At 42.7% G+C, this 19,851-nt stretch overlaps 1 long non-coding RNA gene across 1 annotated transcript; it reads left to right on the top strand.

Annotated features, from left to right (window-relative positions):
- The first annotated feature begins 109 nt into the window (after positions 1–109).
- LOC133116175 (uncharacterized) lies at positions 110–5,904 on the top strand. Its single transcript, XR_009705841.1, has 4 exons — positions 110–2,775; positions 3,936–4,109; positions 4,766–4,849; positions 4,925–5,904. It is a non-coding gene; the product is annotated as an uncharacterized LOC133116175 (long non-coding RNA).
- The last annotated feature ends 13,947 nt before the right edge of the window (positions 5,905–19,851 follow it).

Genomic DNA, 19,851 nt, shown 5'->3' with positions numbered 1-19,851 from the left:
CGATTAAAATACTACAAAATCATCCAGGCAGGCTAGGAAAGATGTCACAGCTGTGATATGCTATGATTGTTGATTCTTTCAATTGCAGGTTGGCGCACAAAAAAGACTGTAGCACTGTAGTCCATTGAGCGACTCCCCCTAGTGGCCTGGAGCACTTGCGTTGTATCAGCTGGTGTTCCAGTATTTGAATAATTTCTGAACATGCAGCACCTTTCCTTTTTACATTTGCTTCAACATTCTGCAGTGTGTCTCTCACAGCACGTTTCCCTCACCGTTTCTGCTTTCGTTTTTCAAACGTGATCACACCTGTGGGCCATCGTACATACTGTAAGAAAGAGTAAGTATCTCCTGTACTTTTTATCCCAGAGATGCAAGCAACTTATTAATGTCATGTTTACCAGAAGACAATATAAAAAAAATAAGCGTAAAAGCTCACATATAGCTGCTTTATTGTGAAGTTGAGGATAACGGTACACAACAAAACCCAAAAGCATTGCTTTGCCAAATTAATGTTAACAGCTTTTGGGGGATTCTAGAGCTAAAATAAGGTCTAATCCCTATAAACCCTTGTTGTTTAGAGTAAACATAACAATGTACTGTTTACTTAGGAAAAAGACACACAATGCAAAATGGCCCAGTGGATACATGTTTTGATTGACACGCTTGTAGTTCTAGGCTTCACTGCCTGCAAGGCCAGCCTGACCTTTGAAATACTTCAATGGTCCGGTTCCCACATACGCCTCTCCTCATTACTACACACTTAAACTCAAACCAATATCCTCTACAAGAGAATGTTCATTCATACATGTACATAGGCTCATAAATGAGAGCCATCTATTATTGATCACTTACAGCAAGGGGCGAAGCTAATTGCCTTTGCATCCCAGCACGTTAAATCAAATGTTGAGGCAGACGTGACCGTGACAATTTTGACAGCAGACTCGCCTCAACAAGTGGACAAGAGGCACAACGTGTGAGGCTCATTGCCGTCGTTTGCTCGGACTTAGCGGACTTAGCGACTCTGGAGGTGTTGCTGCTTTGAGCTCATGCTTTACAGTTAATGGTTGGCATTTATATAGCACCTTTATCCAAAGCGTTGTACAATTGATGCTTCTCATTCACCCATTCATACACACACTCACACACCAACAGCGACTGGCTGCCATGCAAGGCGCCGACCAGCTCATCAGGAGCATTTGGGGGTTAGGTGTCTTGCTCAGGGACACTTCGACACAGCCCGGGCGGGGGATCGAACCGGCAACCCTCCGACTGCCAGATGACTGCTCTTACTGCCTGAGCCATCTCGCCCCCAGTTGAGGACAATACACCGCTTTGTGGAAGGAGCACCCGGGTAAGCACCAAAGGAAGGGGGGCAAGCTGCCAGATCGGGGAGCGGAGAGCGTCGTCTGAAAGGCCCCGGCATAATTGGCAGGCTCTCTCCCGCTGTGATGTCAGCAGTGTTTGTTTATTCATTAACATACTTTAATTGATTTTTTTGAGTCCTATGGTTCAGAAGTCCCCTCTTTGGGAGGGGTTCAGGGGGTGTGAGAGGTGAGCACTGGCAGACGGGATGGAACGGTGTGTGTGTGTATGTGCGTGTGCTTGTGTATGTGTGCTTGTGTGTGTGTGTGTGTGTGTGTGTGTGTGTGTGTGTGTGTGTGTATATGTGCGTGTGCATGTGTGTGTGTGTGCTTGTGTGCGTACTGCATGTCCTTAGATATAAAGGGATGAATGGGTAAATAAGAGTGCAAGAGAGCCAAAGCATAAAATATCACACCACTAGATGTCCCCAGGCATTCCTGACATGTTTCTCTATTTTAGACCAGTGTTTCTTTCCAAAGCCGCTTTGCTGATCTGTTGTAATTGGTGAGCTAGTTATTAAGTATATCACATCATTTTATTAGAAATGCCAGTTTGTGCCAAAATAAGACCACTTCATAATTCTTTTCCAGTTTGATGGACATACAATTGGTGGTGGGGGGATTAAACAAGACGCAGAAAGAACCAGGGTTGGGAGGCAAATTTTAATGTGAGCATCACTTTAGACCTCCAGACCACAGAATATGAATTCTGCTCATGTTGATGTCATCACGACTTCACACCTAAGAAATGTTTAATGTGAATCATAATTGATTTATGTGCTGCCATTACATTTCGGAAGCTGTTGCTGCTCCTGTTATTTGGGCTGACAAAGGTTACCTTGGTATTTCATTATGCATGGCACAGAGTGCAGTGGGGTGCCCCCGACCCGTATCAAATCTGTGCCATGCCACAGAAATGGCACTGTCCCCTCTCAGATGGAGACGTGGGGTGTGCCATCATGGAAATAGCCCAGGGCTGGCAATGCAGCTTTGTTCCCAGCGTTTGAGTAATACTGTGAATCACATGCAGCAAAATCTTCAAATTAAGATAAACTTGAGTACTTTTAACTCAAATGGAGTTCATATTGGCCATATTGCTCTCATAAAAACACTGCTATACAATTTGGATTTCGCTGTTTTACTGCACAAGACCAAAAGAGACGCATTGCACGCACAGCTTGTGCAGTGAAATCACCTCAAGGGCAGCTGCCCTGGAAGTAATCATTTTTCTCTATTCAAGTTGTTGAAAGTTGTATTTTTTCCTCTCGGATGGTGCTCTCAAAACCCATGTGACCGCACTGGGCTTGTTCGCCGACCCTGAAGGAAGACAAACGTCATTCAAGGCGCATCGACGCATGCTCAGCGAGCACACACTCTTCCAACAGCAGCCTGGGCAGTCTTTCTCCGCTACGCTGTGAGTCCACTACTTATTCAATCAGCTAAATCAGCCCAAATCAAACAAGTCTTACCTTAATCAGATAAGCCTCTTTGGAGCAGTGGTTTCATAGGCCATGAAGGGCCGTGTGTATGCTGGTTTTTATTTCAGCCTCAGATCTTGATTATATAATAGGTTCAATTATTTGCGGAATTGGGGCTGTAGATTTGCACATAATGCATATAAAGTGAGAAGTGTTATTTGTCTAAAGAGTATATTATGTGCTTTAATGCCATTAAAAGAATATGGCTGAATGAGTAATTGGAATAAATGAAGACAGCATTAATGAAAACCTGCATACACATGGCTGTCCGTGGCAAAGAGTTTGTGACCACTGCTCTGGAATTTCATCCGGGCATGAAGGGCGTCTCTGGGTCCAAAAAGCAGAAGCAGAGCTCAAACTGTTAAAGACACCTAATAGAATTTTCACTCCCCTCCTGAAAAAAGAACAAAAAAAACAGCTCAAGCTAGGTTTTGAAACAGCTGGTTGATCAGTTCAGATCAGCTCTATACTAAACATGTAGTGCAGTGTTTAGATGTAGGATTTTGGCTATTTTACTCTCAGATTCAGTTCAACAAATATAAATGCATCAATAAATAGTTTTGCTGTATACTTGTTTTACATTTGTTAAACCCAAACTGTCGTTCTTTAAGGCACATTGTATGCACATTTTAAATAATTTGATAAATGGGCTTTAATGTTAATTCATTAATAATCTATAGTCATTCAGGTAAATTCCATTAACTAAATAGCCATATAGCTCACGATAAATCTTGTATATCTCGATAAAATTGCAAGAGGCAATACTTTTTCTGACAGCAGCCTTCGTGAACAAGTTTATTTTCACCCACAGTCAAAACTCATTAGATCAAAATATCTACCACAGTACGAAAGCACAGAATAATATTTGTTTAGATTAGGCTGTTAAATTTAGATGAAAATGCGACGTAATCAACATAGCTCAGGAAATTGGAATCTCTTCCTTCTGCCCGCTACACTTAAATTTTCCATTAAAACAGTACATACTGATACAGCCCAAGGATATACTCTCTGCGTGTGTAACAGTAAATTAAAGTCATTATAAAAATGTATTGTAACATAATTCCACTGATAGGTCATTCCTCCAACTCACCAACAGGGCACAGGCAAGGCAAATAGAGCATACTGGTTAACATCTTGCCAAGGCATTGAAATCGGCACCAGTACCCAGGTGTAGCTGTCCAGGCCTACCTCAGCGGGTTAAAATACACGGCTCCAGCTGCTAGACAAGTGAAATCACTGTTTCCTCTCCAAAAGAGGGGTGCGACGTTAGGTGAGTCAAACAAATCCTTTTAATTGTTAAGCTTGATCAACTTGAATGTGCAATGAAGAATAATTAAGCATCCATTAATCGTGAACATACTTAACATCCCTGCGTTCTTTTACATTTGAGCCAGTAATGGAATTAATTCTAAAGAGGACAATTTCATTTTCTTTTAGATACGTTTTCCATTGACATGTTCATATTATCCCTTAAATGATATTACCTTATGTAATAGCCTTTATTCACAGTATTGCTTTAGTTTTCCAAATTGGATCAGTACAATGTAGGCTACCCTTTAACTGTACTGTTAGAATTAGAACACATTCAATTACAAAACTTTGATCAAAGGCCCACTCAGTAATTTTGGTTGCTAATTGATGAAAATTGTGAGGATGGCACCTAAGTGCCTTGGTGAATCTCTTTCTTATCTTGAATTGGCTTAGTAACCCCAGTGGTTACTGGAATGATTGCAGTTTATTAAGCCTCTAGTGCCAACAAGCTAATTTCACCATTGAAATCCATTGAAAACCATGAGTGTATCCTAGTGAAATTATTCTATTTTGGACAGTGCTTTTAAATTCTAAATGTTTTTAAAGACGCATGTCCTTTGTTGTATTAAATAGCACTTAACCATGCTCTTCTCATCGCTGACTTTTCATTCTCAGACAGGATTCTGTACAAACATAACCCAGTCTCGTCTCTTATCCTGCGTCCAGTAGTGCAACATCTGTCCACCATTTTGTAAAAAGGTACGGTGTGATAACGGTGATACGGTGTGTTTGTGTTAGGCAGGCAATTATAGTAAGCCTCGCTTTGCCTGCCAGGTGGCCGTTCCCTCGGCTCAGTGACATCACAAGAAGAGTCTCTTCAGCTGCACATGAGATGCCTTCATCAAAATCACCTCTGTGAAAGCCCGCCTGGAGGCTGCAGTGTGATAAGAAATGGCACTTGACACATTCACATTTCAGAGGATAGCTGGGGGTCCAGTTATAAGCACTGATGTACCATTTGGTAATAGGCAAAAAACAAATAGCCCAACACTACGGCATTATTTTTTTAACATGTCAGTGGGGCTGCATGCTCCCGATAACCAGTGTATTCTATAATGAGCAGTGTAAATGTCAATGTACAGTGAGTTCCAGAATTATTGGCACCCCTGACTGGCAATGGACAAAAAATAGCGCAAATCTCCTTTTATGCAACTCTGTTTCAATGCCTAATATACCAATGCTGTATCTGACCAAAATGTTCAATTTAGTCTCATCTGATCACAGCACCTTTTTTCAATCAAACTGTAAATGACCAAATGAGACCAAGTAAGACCATAATTTAATGTTTTGGTCAGCAAAGGCACAGGCATGTTTGGCATTGTAACAGAGATACATGTCAGACCCAAGTACGGAGGTGGTCAGCAATGTTTTGGGGCTGTTTTAATTCCGGATGTCCAGGGGCACTGGTTACAATCAATGGTATTCCACCAAGTATCAGGTAATTTTGCCTGACAATCTGGTTGCTTCTACCAGGCTGAGACATGGCTGTTGGTGGACTTTCCACCACGACAATGCCCCAAAGCATACCTCAGAATCCCCACAGTCCAATCCAATCCAATCAAAAACCTGGGGGATGAACTGAACTGAAGGCTGACCATCTAGGAATGGTCCAAAATCCACAACTGTTCTTTAAGCTTGTCAAGCATTACAGGAAAAGACTTCATGCTGTTGTTATATCCTTGCCAGAGGTGGATGCACCAAGTAATAAACCAGGGGTGGCAATCATTATGGGACCTTGCTTTTTTTATTTAATGAATGTTTGATTTTGGTTTGTTCCATTGAAACATGAATAAAGTACAGTATTTCTTGTTTCTCGGTAATCATATTGTCTTTTTTTAAGTATTTTTTTAGCTAATTCTTTCTGCGAATTTTTGTGGCCATTTACCTGGGTGGGGTGCCATACTCAACAATACAATCTACAACTCTGACCAACAGATCTAATGTATTAAACAACAAAACATAATTAATGAATTAATAAACGGACAAAGAATCACAAACAATCGCGAATTGTTCTCACAACGACAAGACACAGCAAGACCCATTTCCTCAAATGAGGAAGTTAATAATTTAATTATGTTACATTATACCATGATCTGAGTAAATAAAGCTATGCTTGCATAAAAATTGTGAACTGGCATCTGATATAACTGTGAATGGTTTTGTGAAGTACATTAACTTACATCGAGATATTAGCCATCTCTCTTAATGCTTGCTAATGTTATGTGACGTCCTGAAATGGTTGTTTGTAAACAGACATTCTCAATTAGCTATAATGTCTCCCTTTATTGGCTATCACCAGTACAAAATAGAGAAGCTGGCTATGTTGAATAAATTGCGTGATATGTATGTAAATTAAATTATTATGTGTGGACCAAGACGATTTCGGCATTAAAAACGTTTCTGTAAAATTGGGAATTGGCAGTTACAACAGTGTAAAAAATTATGGTCAACCGGGAATTACGAATAAGAAGTTGCCAATAAGAAAGCAATTTAAGCCTCCCTCGTTTAAAACCTTTAATTTAACCAAATTTAAAAAATAAACAAAACCGGATTCTCTATTTTCCGCAGAACATAACCAACATATGCAACCATAGCAACATGCTGAAACAGTAGCCACCTTAACTTCTTGAAGTAAAGTGCCAGCAAAAAGTTTTCTTTTGAGGACGAATTGCCAACAATATTAGCTAACGACGCCCAACTTATAGATATCGACCGCGCCTCTGTTAATTTTAATCTTTCGTAAAAGAAAAAGACCGTCCTATCGTCCAGCAGGCTAAGTAGAAGGAATAGCTAACTGCCTGGCTAGCTTGCCATCTAGCCAAGGAAACACAGACAGCAGCGATGCATTTAAATAAATAACATGTACAAATCCAACCATCCCAGTTTAGATATTACACTGCAGTGCTGTGTAGTATGTCCTGTGTGAACATTGACCACAATGCTTGCATACGTACCTCTGAGTCCTGTTGACCAGCCTTATCTATAAGGCTCCACTGCTTGCTTTTCCACCAATGATCATACATACAGAGCAGAGAAAAGAGCAAATAATTATCCATCTCCTCTGTCTCTCTCTCAACTGGAGCAAGCCTTTGATATAGACTGGGCGGAACTCCTCCTTTTTATTTGAAATTACCCTTATTAATGTTTCACACAACCAGATATGTACTAAGCTTTGAAGGAAGACATGAGGCCTTTTCTCAGATTTTCAATGCGAAATTGTAAGTAATCAGCACAAATCAGGGAGGTTTGTATGAAGTGACTGGATCTTGTAGCGAACTTCTTCCCTCCCTCACATTTGAACATCAAATTTTCAATTATGCAAAGGCATAAAATGCATGCACCATAAGGGCCTCAGCGTGATATTTTTTCCAACGCAGCAATTTAGCATGTTAAATGAAGGAAAATGCAGTACATAGCACATATTTATGACCCGACTGGTCACAAGAACATTCTGCTAGTAAAATGGGTAAATTGCACTCCAGGGGGGTTGTACTAATGGGAAGTCTTTGAAACATGATGTATTGTATACACATACAACATTTCGGAGTGGTTCAGGTGGCAGCAAAGGCCTGCTCAGTTCATGGCTGTCAGCAAGAAAATATCAGTCCTCAGTCGGACTTTAAAAAAATGTAATCCAATGCCCGCCCCCCCCCCCCCCCCCCCTTCTTAAAGTCATGACACTCAGCCAGGTCATGTCTGATTCCTCCATGCAGTCTGGCAGCATTCAGCCTGCAACCCGACCCCCAAGAGAGACCCCCCCACGCCCCCCCACCTCCTTCCCATGGGCCCCCAGCTCATCTCAGCACTGTCAGCACTGTGACCCTCTGTCACAAACAGAATGAGTAACAGCCGTCTCTCCCACAGGGCCAAAGTTCTGCCCCTACCCCCCTTGCCACAGACACCCTGTCACTCAGCACCAGTGTTGTTCAGTAGCAGTTGGAGATCCTGTCACAGCGCCTGTGTATTTGTACACCAGTAAGGGGGTAGTTCTGTAGTTGTTCAGTGTTTTGACTTGATGAGCTCTACAGTTTGTGCCATGTTTTAATATTCACCTTTTCACCCCGTTACAGAAATGGCAATCTCTCCACTCTTCTCTTAGTATTTTTATATGTACAATATCGGACCCTGCATGCACATTGACTCTATACATGATGTTTAACCTTGTTTGATATCTCATTGATTTCTCCAGTGGCTTTGGAGCTTTGAATTTCTGCTAACACCCTGCCTTTGATGTGGTCTTATCAGATCTGAATGTCAGCATCTCTCAGAGTACCTCTTCCAGTGAAGTTTGATAACCCGTGCTTGTCAATGTGCATCTTTTAATGGGGGAAAAATTCTCAAAATGGCCTTTGAATATTTTTAATGAGGGAGCAGTGCAAAAGCAAAAAACAAACAAATAAATAAATAATGTCCCTGCTACAAACACTTACAAATTACGGGCCTTGCAACCCCATTAAAATAACAGAACGAGATGTGAGCAAGCATCTACAGGTAACAATGGTCTAATTAAGCAGAGACGTCTGAGTGCACAGTCTCACACCTGTCTGAGAAACTCCAGATCTGGAAAGTATTGTCTTGAGATGCCTTGTAAATTCTGAAGCAAACAAAATAAAAAATATATGAACAACAAACCAATTAATCAGAACCATTTGTGCCATTTTGACCTGACCTGACCTGACCTTGACCTCTTTTGCAGTGTGATAAACACGCATGCTCACACATACATAGATGTGCACCCCCACACACATATTCCCCACTGTGCTCCATCAGGAATACTACATTCCCCATGTAACATTCTACAATATAATATTCAAAGGAAAGACATAAGCACTATACATAAGTGATGCAACATTTGTGACGGTAACATATTGGTGATTAAACAAGTTAAGGAAATGTATGTAGTCAGCTAAGAATTACATAACGTTAAGATAGCATACTTAAAAGCTCAGTAAAAATAAAGGAGAAAATGAGTTTAAAAAGTTTATATTTAAATAAGTTCATATTCATGAATAAATAATAATTAATCTTTAAAAAGTCAAAAGATTTAAAAGATCTAAACCAAATCTGAAGCAATTTACTTTTTCAAACACAAGCTCAGAGGAGTAAAGATGTTGAAAAACCTTTAATCTCTTCACCAATGAGACTTTGAGCGTGGAGACTCTCCCCGTAGGCTTTCTCAAACAGACACCTCGCATCGATAATGTGCAGATAACTCACACTGTCTACAGCTGCTCCAAATTCCAGGGATGTTTCTCATACAAACGGGCTGTCTTGCTAGCAATTACATCATGGACTAACATTATTTTGCTTGTCAGTGTAACCATTTTTACATGTTACATGTAAATAAAATGCTGTTTAATTTCGAAGCATATCGATTTTTATTTTAAACTCCGGAGACTCTTTACATTGACAGTGCAATAACCAATGACTGTGCAGATAACAGTAAGTGTCCCATGTGGATAATACCTCCAAATTGAAAGATAATTGTTCTGTCAACAATGGCGAATACTTATCATTATCGGGCAGGCAAGGTTACATATTTGCTGTAAGTCCTCTGTGAACTCTGGTAATGCCTCTATGTGTTAGGAGGCTGAAGTAGCAGGGCTCTTTGATTCTCTCCCTCTAGCAGATGACAGGTTGAACTCTAGAAATTCAGAAAGCTGGGATTCCCCCTGTCAATGCTTCCTAGGGAGCTGAAGACTTACTGCTACAAAGAAAGAGAGAGAGAGAGAGAGAGAGAGAGAGAGAGAGAGAGAGAGATTCCCAATGTTGAAGAGTCAAAGGGCCCAGTTTCTTTTTTTGTGAGATAAAAGGATAGTTCACTTTCTATTTTTTTTTATTTTATGTTTTTTTATTATTTCAGTGTATTTTATTGTATGTGTTGTGTATGTTTTTAAAGGGTCAATGTGTTGTGTATAATAAATCTAGGTTTCTACCAAAATATTAGGATTAGGATATTACTATTGCATTACCATTATACCATTAAACTGTTTAAAGGCATATGTGGATCTGATGTCATCATTTCATGTACAAGTTAGAACCAGGGACCCATCTGAGGAAGCTGCTGTCCTTGACCGATTGACATTCTAATAAATCAAAATATTTACACGTAACACACGGAATATAATGTGATTCTATAATGTGAAATCTGGTGTTACATATTGAAGAAGCATGACAATGCATTCACAACTTATATCGAAGGGGAAAACATTGTTTATTTACATTTGTCCATCCATCCATCCATCCATCCATCCATTATCTTAACCCGCTTATCCTGAACAGGGTCGCAGGGGGGCTGGAGCCTATCCCAGCATACATTGGGCGAAAGGCAGGAATACACCCTGGACAGGTCGCCAGTCCATCACAGGGCACACACACCATTCACTCACACACTCACACCTATGGGCAATTTAGACTCTCCAATCAGCCTAACCTGCATGTCTTTGGACTGTGGGAGGAAACCGGAGTTCCCGGAGGAAACCCACGCAGACACGGGGAGAACATGCAAACTCCACACAGAGAGGCCCCGGCCGACGGGGATTCGAACCCAGGACCTCCTTGCTGTGAGGCGGCAGTGCTACCCACTGCACCATCCGTGCCGCCTACATTTGTCCAGATAATACATTTTCATGTATATTCATACATTGGACACCCTTTGTATGCATACACACTAGCTTGGCTTCAACAGGCACATTGCTTACATCAGTTGCATATTCATGAGTGATTTGCATCTGTAAATATACTCTGTTATAGATGTTTTTATTCTCCATAGTAACATTTATGAATAATTCAATAATGTCTCAAACAAGCTCACTGGAAAACACTTAAAGAAATTAATTCAGTGTCACTTGGCTAACAAAAGAACATTATATGCAGCATGGCCTTACTGGCAACTTGACTCCAATGCTCCAATTAAAAAATTAGTCCACACACAAAGTGAGCAATTAATTTATTAACAGAATTAATTTAACAAGAGGGCTTATTTTGATATAACCATTTTGAAAATAAAAAAGCAGTTCATTCTTATTGATAAGGAGATAAGGGGAAACACATTCTGCTTTCCATTTATTGAGCTATTATTAGCTGATTGCTGTGAATAGCGTTACTGATTATAAAGCAATATACGACTATGATTCTCTGTGTTTTTGATCTTTTCATATCGTCCTGGAGCTTTGTGTTCTATATTGATTCAAGTAAAACAATTGCAATTTAGGTAGAAGTACGCATATTTTTGGGTCTAACTGCTATTTTTCTGAGCTTATTTTTAAAAAGATTTCCCACGAGACATGATGTATGCCATTAACCCTTTCAGTTTTGTATGCGTTTTATGACTGAATTACATGGGGAATTAATATATTACAAAGAGACACTAACACTAATTAACACTAATTAACATTAAAATCTCAAGGGTGGGCCAAGCTTGTGATTGGATGGGCCAGGCCCAATCGTGGAGCTGGGCCTGCAGTGCTTCTTGGGTAAGACTGGACACTCTCAATCCAGATCTATGCAGATTATATGATCTGTACATGTGTACACAGTAGGGGGAAAACGAATATAAACATGGGAGTACTAAGATAGATTCACTATGTTGATTCAGATTCAGATGGTGTTGCCTACTGCTCTGAAAATCACTCTGTCATTTCCAATATCCAATATCTAGCCCCCATCAGGGATATTTTGTCTTGTGTTTCACCTGCGCTACCATGCATCAAACCCCATTCGTCTGGCTCATCTCCGCAGCGCGCTGCAGGGTGTGATATGAACATGTATGAAATAAGCGCTGACAGGGAAGATGCATTGCTGTGGAGCGACCGCAGTACATCGGGACCTGCGGGTCGCCGGAGCGTGTCTAACCCGCCATGAGTAAGCACTGTAAGTGGATCTTCGGGGCAGTCTGTCTGGTTTTTCTCACAGTGGTGTGAGTGCTTGCGTTCTCTGGTGCGGGCTGCAGAGAGAGACGTGATGAAGGAGGGACGGTGAGAATGCACATTGCTGAAGACGGCGGCAGTGACAGCTACCCTTCACTGAAGACTGCTGCCGGCTGCTGACAGCTACCCTTCACTGAAGTGCCAGTGCTCAGAATTGCAACATCTGTGGCCCTGAAAACTGCCTGTCACCGTGGCGACTCTCTCCAGTAATAAGATCTCTCAAATGTGGTTGGTGCAGGCATACCTGGTGTTAACCCATATATCTGTGGTCTATCAGCTGGGCAGGCCAGACACATACAAGCACACATGCACACACATGCGCACATGCACACACACACGCAAACACACATGCACACGCACACGCATGCACACATGCACACATGCACAAACAGACACACGCACACACACATGCGCACACTCACACACACAAAAATATGCACATCTGTCCTTTGCCTTTTCATCACCGCACACAAAGAATCCAGTGTCCTTACAAGTCCTTGAATCCTCCAACCTGAATAGCGATGTGGAAATACAATGGCTTAAATGCCAGAGTGAAGAGGCAGACTGTGAGAAACATAGAGAGGAAGGGGGATGACCGATTGTTCACCCATCACCATGATAAGTGTCCTTTCTGTGTTGCCCTCTGCCCCCCACAGCTTTCCCATCTGCCCCAGCTCTTTCCAAAATGGCTGCCGGCACCCCTAACCTGCCCCTTCACCCACCCCCTGCCGGTTCAGAGAAGGACACTGCAGGTCCAGCCTCCGACCATCCCAGCTGGCCCTGCAAAGCAGCAGTCACATTGTACCAGCATGGCAAACCAGCAGGAACTGAGGCAATCATTTTGGCGAAATGCTTGTCGAACCATGTTTGAACCCCCTTAGCACCAACTTCCAGGAAGCCAACAGTCACAACGAACTGCCTAATTTGATCTGATCTGGATAGATATCCTTTAGACACTTCTTCAGAGGTCAGAACAGCTATGGAACATGTGAGAAAGCCATGCCCTTATTTCACTATGCAAGTGCAGGTATTCAGCTGTAAAAATAGGATATTAACAACAAAGTAATTTACCATGAATGACGCTATTTGTTTAGTAAATAGATACAACAAATTTCCAGTGAGGAATCCATTTTACCATCATCTGTATTTACACCTGCAATGCATATGGCAACTTATGGCTGGGACCCAGACTAGGATCTGTACTACAGAGATTCAGGGTCCACTCTCACCACCATCCTATTTATCACTCACTGTAAAACTAAGGATGTTATACAGAGAGGAAATGCTTTTTTTACACGATTCAAGTGTCTTAAAAGAGGAAAAAATGCATGTGAAAAGTAGGCTACTGTTCATGTGGCATTATGGGAAATCATTCTCAATTTTGTTATTTCATGTGCTGTATTAGCTCGGCAGGTGTAATTTGATAGAAATATATAACTCATGGTGGGGGACAGCTTCTCATTATGAGAAGTGGCTTTTGGGCATTTCTCCTATTTTGCAGTAAAGTCTAAAACCACAAAATTGCACTGATTGCAAGTTTCTGCACAAATTGAAAGCCTTGCCAACTGAGTTCTTCTGAACCAGTTTGCAGTAGATTGTTGCAAATTCAATTATATGTTTAAATTATTGCCAATTAGCTTACTTCAGCATCAAAATTGCCATATTTGAGAGTTTGTGAAGTCTCATTTCAGGCGGAATTAACCGATTTTCACAGAAACTTCTGAAAATGGAAGAGAACAATAATTATTGATGTGTTACAGAAAGAGACAGCTAAAGTTTTGTGGAAATGAACTTAAAAAATGATGCATTCTGTAAAATAATGGACAATTACCACCCAATAAGATGCCAGTGCATTTACCATTTTAGATGGATTTTTTTAACAGAACCCTCTGTTTGCGCTTCTTTGCTCTTTGCGTCTGAGGGACTCGGACACTGTAGTTCACTAATATCCCTGCTGTAATATCCCTGCGGATATCAGTTTCCTGAATCACTATCATTCACACACTTACATTACATGACATGACATTACATTAATGACATACGCTCTTATCCAGAGCGACGTTCAGTTGATTAGACTAAGCAGGAGACAGTCCTCCCCTGGAGCAATGCAGGGTTAAGCGCCTTGCTCAAGGGCCCAACGGCTGTGCGGATCTTATTGCGGGTACACCGGGAATCGAACCACCGGCCTTGGGTCCCAGTCATGTACCTTAATCACTACGCTACAGGCCGCCCTACACTTCCACATGCATGTACAGTATACCCTGTGTCATACTGTACTGTACCCATGACTGCACCTCACAGGTCATGGCCTCGTCCACCCAATCTCGTCACCTACAGCTGTTTGGCAAGAACTCAGTGTTCATAACCTGTAAACCACACAAAGAACAGTAATTGCTTGTCAAAATTGTCAGGGATGCCTCTGTGCTCCAGCGCTCTTGACACCAAACAGATATTTGCACATGAAATGAAATTAGACTCTCTTAAAAAAAGAATGCCAGAGAGATGTTTCTGCTGGGCTGTCAGAGACGATCTATCTCTTCGTTCTGAAATTGCTTTTCTTTAAAAAAAAAATATTTTTTTATTAGAGAATTCAAACAATGAGACAGGAAATGATGCAATATTCTATAATTGTATGTTGGCCAACATCCTGCCAGGCTCCCATTTATCAAGTTTTAGGAGAGACTGGTCAGGTGCTAGCATTAACCATAACACAATTGCCATAAGTGTTCAATGGTAGCAAGAATGAGCAAATCTTCCAATCCTTGTGAATGGCCACACTATGTATTATGGGTAATTTTGCTACACAGGAGTGCTCACCCTGTTACCAGCTGAAAATTAATTAAGGGTGCTCTTTAAACCCTGATAACAATGGTTATATTGTATTCCCATTTTTCTTCTTTATGCATGAAAAAACATGCCTGCCTCAGTGTACGGTGAATCACACAGAAACATTTTACAACAGCAGAGCACAGCATACAGCATCTCGTTTAGTCTGAGCTACTGTAGGACCTGAGTCGCAACAGGGCAACAGATGTCGAGCACTACTGAATGGTATTACACCGTGGATCACTGTATCTGCTCCCGTTGACGTACTGTAACTCTTATCGCAGTATCTCCGCTTTGACCTTGCCGGTCACGGTCTCCGAGACCGAAACATTCCGGCAGGTTCCGCCCCGACTCCTCCGCCGAGCGTCCCACAACAGCAGGCCATCCGACGCGGTGAGAACCGCCTTGGCATTAAATCTGGGGCAGATGGAGGACCAGGAACCGGGCCGAGAGACGCCTGGTGTATCAGAAGGACTTATCCCTCACCCCTCTGCTCACCTGCTCTCAGCAGCGCCTGAAGGCCCGTTCCATAACCCAAAGTTTTCCTGTGCCGTTCCTGCTTTTATGACATCGTTTCCTGCGCAGCTTCAACTTTTTCTTGTACATTACATATAAGCAGTATTTTACACTGACTGTCGTGCCCTCCTGCCTTTTTTTTATTGGCGTTCTCCCGAACCTGTAAAATGGATTATAAAACACACTTTTACGAGACCTTGGTCCGCCGAAAGCAGCTCCACAGACAGATCCAGCCCTGACCTTGGCAAAACCGCTGCTTTTTCTTGTAAGTCAGGTTTTACCCTACCGTCTCACTGAACTCTGTAAGGTTACAGTAGGTAACAGACATAAAAATGATGCATCGACATAATCGATAATTAGTACAGGAGCAGAGGAACAAAACGCATGACTGCGAGTGGAAAAAGAGGAATGGTCTCGTCCCCCGGGAGCGTTGAAACAGAGTCGACGTGACGCGCTCTTCAACACGTTAACTCGGAAGCACAACGGACCTGTGCACATCATCAGCGCACAAGGCAGATGCTAGCCACTCTCCATCTCCATCAGCCTCAGCCAGACAGCCATTAATCAGTCATTCAGAAAGCGAGGTGGCTAACTAATTGTCTGACTGTTAAATGAATGTGGCCGAGTCTGCTTGATAATTAGCTCTGCGCTATCGCCCAGCAGGCCCCGGCAGGGTGTGGACTGTCATTGAGCTCAGGAGCGCAAACAGAGTGAATGCAGATCGGAGCTGAGGCTCCCCAGCGCCGCCACGTCGAACGGAGGGTCTTAGTGAGTCATCCAATCAAAAAAGTACCCACAATTCAATTGCGTCTCCACTGCAGGCTCCTGCTGTGGCTGCACGGGGCTGCCGTGTGCAGACATTGCACAATACCTATTATACTGTACCTTCCCGACGAACATCTCACTGGGGAGCGGGGGTTAATTAATTAAAGGAAGCCAGCTGCGTGTAGATGAGAGATTGGCGAATCAATGGGCCTATCGAGTGAGCGACAGTCCCGGGGGTGTCCGTGTTTGTGAAGGGGAGCGGTCTCGTCCGTAGGGGCACGAGTCTGGAATCCTCCACCTTTTCAAATTGGCAAGAACTTTCCCAAGGGCGCCTTTGTGGCCCGTTTCGCTTCATTAAGATTAGGCGTAATGGCTTTTCCCCATACAAAAAAAAGGGAGACAAAAAAATGGAATCTACTCCACTGTGTAAAGACTATTGGGGACTAAATAAATGAGTTCTCTTCATATCTCCACACCCCTGATAAAGCAGGTGAACGGGAATTGAAACGAATCCATATTCATGGTGGGAAACAAATTTAACGGAGGAAAAAAGACCGTAAAAACACAGCCTGGACCCCGGCAGTCCACGGAGAGCTCTATAAAGGCCTGGCGCTATGAATTCAGCCCAGGTGAGGAGCATGGCGGTGCCGGGGGAGGGAGTGTCTGTTCTTCGTCTTTTAAGTTTGGAACGAAGAGAATTGCAGACACTGAAAGCTGACAGGCACAGAAAGGGAGGGCAGGGGGTTGGGGTGCTAAGTGGAAATGTGAGTATGTGTTTGTATTCAGGGTCTGTAACGAGGCTGTTTCATAACGCTGTCTGGTAAACTAGGCCACTGTCAACAGTCAGAACTGTGGACAAACCCTGAACATGGTATCATTCTCGACTGCTGAGACTTTAGAATGGCTAACCATATTCATCAGCGCCTATGGCTCCAACTTCTGAGCTCACCGTTGTTTCCTCTTAGTGGTCTCGTGCAGAACAAATGTTTAATAGAGAAATAACGGCATACAGTGCATCAAAGGAGTATGTTCTGCCACATAGCCTTTCCTCTAGTTTCTATAGTTTCGACACCCACATTTTGACACAGGCAGATTCAGTAGCAGACTGCGGGGGCCCATCCACGCATTTGACTTAATAATTTTACTTACAGAAGAGTCACACGAATAATTCACTATGTGTTTCTGTTCAAATTATCAACCACTTTATGCCTTCTTATGTGTTAATTGCCTGCGGGTTTTTATCTGTTTTCATTGCAGATAACAATTCCTCCTTTTGCTCTACCTGCCTCGGTATTTAGTGTTTCACAGAGCAGGTCCAGGTGGCATACACGTGTAATCTGCAAGTAAGCATTTGTGAGCCTGAGTAAATTTGCTCGCATTTTTATGCCGGTTAAGCATTTTCCGTAGTTTCTGTCAATTAAACAATGATTTCAAGTGAAAACAGGCGCGCCACATTTAATTGAGCTTAAAATCTTAGCCAGTGAGCTTAATGTCGTATTAAATTGCTTTCCTATAGCCATTGTTAGTAGAATTCAGACTTTGAGGAACACATTTTAGTGAGCAGCTGTTGATGAAAGCAGGGACATTGCGAGAATGAGAATTTACATGAGCAATAATGTTTGGATTTCCTGTGTAGTTTTCATTTTTTTGCCAAGTGTCTGGAAAACAGCTGTACGTCATATGGTTTTATGGTGATTAAATGTGTCAGTTGCATACTGTATAATCAAATCTTTGTGAATCACAGTGATGTTATGTTGAAAGCATTATTATCACAGATGAGGAGGACCAAAAAAAATTTACCTTATAAATGTTTGTTTGTGCCAGAGGCTTTGTTGGTGAGTCAGAGCGGTTGGCTGTTACACTTTGGTGTCCTCGGTGTGATTTTGGTCACAGCGGCAACAATAAATAACCTTACGGATCACCTGTGGAAACATGTCCATGCGAATGCACTTGAAGTTTTCCATGCCAAGCTGAAGTTCTGCTTCATCCAGAATGGAACACTTGTTCACCTGTCTGTTGACATTGAGAAAGAGGTGATCACAGTTCACGATGAAAAACTGTGAAGTGGGCCCCTTCAGCATCTTTTATGCAGTGAGTGATTGTAGTTATTGATTTAAGTATGAATAAAATATCTTCCGGAAGTAAAGAATAGACTTCTGAATGAATTGTGCAACATAATTCCTTTGAAAACAGGAATGGTATTACACTTGAAGAATGTATAAGAACATGCTAATACAGAAGAATACGCTGCAGAAGACTGGCATATTGTGGACCTGCATTTTATGGAAATAATATTCTGCTTTTGGAGCACTATATGATACTTTGAACAGAAACTGACAGTCCTGTATACTTGAGCTTTAGAGAGCCAGCATTGGATATTTTTTAGTGTTGTGTGTAAATATGATTTGCAGACTTGTGTGGATCTCAGTGTTCTTGTGTTAGTATCTATGTGAGATACTACCTGCTGTGAGGTAGCGTGTGTCTACTGTATGTGCTTATCCATGTTGTGCATCTATAGTGTGTATCTGAGTGTTCTGGGTTAGCATGTATCAGTATGTTGTGAGGTAGGGTGTATCTGAATGTTCTGGGTTTGCATGTATCAGTATGTTGTGAGTTAGGGAGTGTTTGAGATCAGCAAGTACAGTCCGTGAGGTAGTGTGTGTCAATGTCTTTTTCAGGCTAGGGTCTACCTGTGTGTCGGGGGCCCAACATGCACCTGTGTGTTGGACGTACCACGTCTGCACATGAGGAGGTCACAGCGGTGCTGCCTGAGTCAAACTCCATCCGTCTCTCCATCCGTCAAGCCGATCAGCCAACTGCCGAGACATCTGTCAGAAACAGAACTGACCCACGCGACCCGGCCGGCGGCCTCAGGCAGCACAGCGTGACGGCAACCCCGTGGCCACGCCCGGGACGACTGGCAGAGCTGGAGGAGCGGGAGAGGGGCCCTGCGCGTAGCAGAGCACAGCTGGGGCGGATTAGGAGCCTCCGCGTCGAGGATGCGTCTGAAACTCCCTCTCTGAAAAGCGGCGTGAGAGCAGGTGGAGCCTGCGTCTGAGGATGCCAGTCCGCATTGTCATCATGTCGCGCACCCCGAGCGAGCGGTTTATCTGCTCCCGGCGGTGAGCGGGGGATGTCAGAGGGGCCGGACGGGAGATAGCCGACTGGGTTGGGCCCGTTCGGAGACGAGCTGTACAGTACAAAGCACGTCTTTCAATATGCGTTTTGTCGGGAGCAGAAAATGCCGCCCCATTAAACTGCGCATTCAGTAGCTGTCAGATTGTCCTGATGCATTCGGCCCACACATCTGTCATTTCCTCCTAATTCAAAGATTGCATTTGCACTCGGCTTCAAACGTCAAACAAATTCAGATTTAGTTAACTTCTGAATGTGGGATTTCATTGCCATGCAGCAGATTTCCATTGACAGCACACTCGCAAACCATTCCCAGCCCAATCTTGTTTAGCATACTGGATGTAATGTAATGTAATGTAATGAATGTCAATCTGCACCTCTGTCTCCTAGCTGCCTCTGACTTCTGAAGTCTTACAGTCGATCTGCACCTCTGTCTCCTAGCTGCCTCTGACTGAAGTCTCACAGTCGATCTGCACCTCTGTCTCCTAGCTGCTTCTGACTGAAGTCTTACAGTCGATCTGCACCTCTGTC

This window comes from Conger conger, chromosome 17 (assembly GCF_963514075.1).
Source record: "Conger conger chromosome 17, fConCon1.1, whole genome shotgun sequence".
Lineage (NCBI taxonomy): Eukaryota > Metazoa > Chordata > Actinopteri > Anguilliformes > Congridae > Conger > Conger conger.
This window is presented reverse-complemented; position numbering and strand designations above follow the sequence as displayed.